Consider the following 3511-nt stretch of genomic DNA (forward strand, 5'->3'; position numbering starts at 1 on the left):
GCAAGCCGGTGAGATTGACAACCTCAGCTGTTTCGTTGGGGCAAAGTACTTTGGTTTTGTTGTGCGGATTCCACGTTGGCGCCGGAATCCCCGGTGTTGCGCCGCATCACATTTCGCGACCATCAACCTTCAACGTGCTTCTTGGCTCCTCCTGGTTCGATTAAACCTTGGTTTCTTTCTGAGGGAAAACTTGCCACTGTGCGCATCATACCTTCCTCTTGGGGTTCCCAACGGACGTGTACATTTACGCGCATCAGGGACCCACCTGTGTTTTTGGCCCGGCCCACTTGCTTCTTGGGCCGGTCCAGTTGCTGTAATGTGGACCCCACATGTTAAATGGGCCGGCCCTTTTAAGTTTTGACCAGTCAACCTTAGAGGTTAGGCCCGGCCCACGTAACTAATGGACCAGCCCAGCTATATATTTGACCGGTCAAACTATGTCATCCGGCCCGGCCCGCTTAAGACGTGGCGGGCCTCGTGTGGGCCTACCATCTACCACGGGGTTTCGGCCGGTTAACGCCGTTAGCTGCCGGTTAACGGCGTACGCCACGTGTCGGTTGCATGACGTCGGCGGTCAACGGGCTCCAGAAACACTTCCGCAACGGTCCGATTTTCCGTGGCGGAAGGGCGCCCAAACGCGACGGACCGAAAAAAACATCGTAGGACTTTGCCTGACGCAGTTTCGACAACGGAACCCATATCGTCGGGTTAGGCCCATAGGCGACGAAAAATGCCCCTTAGTTGACGATTTTGGGACGTTGTCTATCAGAACTTTTCTTGTAGTGTGCACCATGTAGTTTAAACCTATTAGTGGAGAACTACCGTAGAGCTTGTTGAAATTTGGTTTGCATGATTGGTCTCTCTAAGGTCTAGATATTTTCTGGTAAAAGTGTTTGAGCAACAAGGAAGACAGTGTAGAGTCTTATAAGGCTTGCAATATGTTCTTATGTAAGGTTTGCTGTACCGTTTCATACTTGTGTTTGCTTCAAACAACCTTGCTAGCCAAAGCCTTGTATCGAGAGGAATGCTTCTCGTGCATCCAAAACCTTGAGCCAAAACCTATGCCATTTGTGTCCACCATATCTACCTACTATGTGGTATTTCCTGCCATTCCAAGTAAATACTTCATGTGCTATCTTTAAACAATTCAAAAGCTATTATCTCTTATTTGTGTCAATGTTTTATAGCTCATGAGGAAGTATGTGGTGTTTTATCTTTCGATCTTGTCATTTACTTTTGGTAGACTCTCACCAATGGACTAGTGGCTCATCCGCTTATCCAATAATTTTGCAAAAAGAGCTGGCAACGGGGTTCCCATCCCCAATTAATTAACTTTCATTAATAATTCTCTTCACATGTTTTGCCCTGATCTATCAGTGAGCAACTTAATTTTGCAAATAGACACTCCTCCATGGTATGTGAATGTTGGAAGGCACCCGAGGATTCGGTTAGCCATGGCTTGTGTAAGCAAAAGGTTGGGAGGAGTGTCATCAATAATGAAACTAAAATACATGTGTAAACAAAAGATTAGAGGGATGATCTACCTTGCTGGTAGAGATAACGTCCTTCATGGGAGCCGCTCTTGAAAGTCTGGTTGATAAGGTAGTTAGAGTGCCCACTACCATTAGTTGACAACAACAAACACCTCTCAAAACTTTACTTTTATGCTCTCTATATAATTTCAAAACTTAAAAAGCTCTAGCACATGATTTAATCCCTGCTTCCCTCTGCGAAGGGCCTATCTTTTACTTTATGTTGAGTCAGTTTATGTAACATCCCAAAAAAAATTCAATAAAGAGATAAATAGAGAGATTCCCAAAACTCAAAATTGAGAACCAACAAAAACTTTTTCACAACACAAGTGCTATGCATATACTCATATTTATTTTGTGCTAAGTGTGCATATTGCCATGATGATATCTTGTGTGTGTGCTCATGTGCCAAAACCCTAATTCCATTATCACTTGGTCAATCAAATTCAAGAAAAAATAAAAATAAGAAAGAAGGGAGAAAAACCCCACACACACCCTCACATATGATTTTGGCCAATTATGCAAATACTTGATCTAGGCCATAATGGCTTGCACCATTAGTTGTAATTGGGTACTAAACACATAATATCACTCTTAGAAACAAATAAACTCAAATTGAACCAAGTTTGAATTCAAAAACCACTCACATAAAATTATGGTCACATTTGACAATTATAACCTGATGCCTACTTTGAGCCCTGTGATTTCAAGATTTCTAAACTAAACTTTGTCAACTCTTTGCACCTCTTCCAAGACAACATCAAGTTGAACAACTTTGCCCAAAACCATCACCACAAATTCTTTCTCAATTTCAAATGGTGATCAAGCAAAGTAGAGACTTTGAAACAAATTTAAGATAATGTGCATTTTGAATTTTTGCAAACCATTTCAAATTTGACCACCACCACCACCATTCTACTGCAAATAATATATGATTGCAACCCACCAAAATTCATTCAAAAATTCAAAATTTTTGTTCTTGCGGCCATTTCATCAAACAGGTTGTGAGCACCAATCTGCCAACTCCACACATCAAACAAACCAGCAGTTCTTAGCCTCCCTCTTCAACCCTAGGTCACCACCAGTACCTCTCTGACCTCACTAAGCTTTGCCAAATAGAAGAGACAAGGTTTGGTACAAGTTTTCACCACCATTTGTACCAGAGCATGTCATGTCGTGGCATGGCATGGATGTGATCATGCCATTCTCTCCTCTGGTCAACTCTAGCATGCACCACCATGTCATACGTGTGCTCCACACTCCCCTGATCAACCTGGACACCAGCCTCGACGAATTCGTGCGCCGCACTAGCCAGAAAACGTGACGCCCAGACGTGCCCAGGCGTGCACGCGCGCGCCAGAGCATGCACGGCGAGCGCCACGGGCACGCCCAGAGCACACGTCGCCCCACCAGCTCACGTCACCTCCGCCCTTGCTCTCTGCGCCAACTGCTTCACGACGTCACCGTGCACCGCCCAGACACCACCATTGGCCCGCGGGAACACCGTAGACGACGCCCACTTCGCCGACGTCCGCCACGGCCCTGCAAGCTCCCGTCAAGCTCACGCACGCGCCAGTCCCTCGTTTTCAACGCAATCACGCTTCACGTCATCGCCAGGACGTCGCCTATCCGCGTGCATCATCGCCAGTGCCCCTGCGCCGCTGTAGCACCGTCGTCGACGATGAGATCATCCATGCGCCCCGGCCACCTCCAGACGCTATAAAAGGAGACCTCCCCGTGCCCAACTCTCCACACCAATCTTGCTCTCCTCCCTCTTCTCAAGCTCCTCGACCTCACCCCTTGCTCGACTCACCACCGTAGCCAGTCAATTCGATCACCGGAGCCGCGGCGGTGCTGAGAAGGGCGCCGTCGATCTAGGCCGTCGTTGGAGCCGCCACTGCTACCAGCTGCTTCCTCTACCTCGACAACATCTTCTCCGCGCCTCGCCGACCCTCGCCGCGCCGCCGGTGAGCCGTCGA

The sequence above is a fragment of the Lolium rigidum genome, chromosome 3, assembly GCF_022539505.1.
Source record: "Lolium rigidum isolate FL_2022 chromosome 3, APGP_CSIRO_Lrig_0.1, whole genome shotgun sequence".
In the NCBI taxonomy this organism is placed as follows: domain Eukaryota; kingdom Viridiplantae; phylum Streptophyta; class Magnoliopsida; order Poales; family Poaceae; genus Lolium; species Lolium rigidum.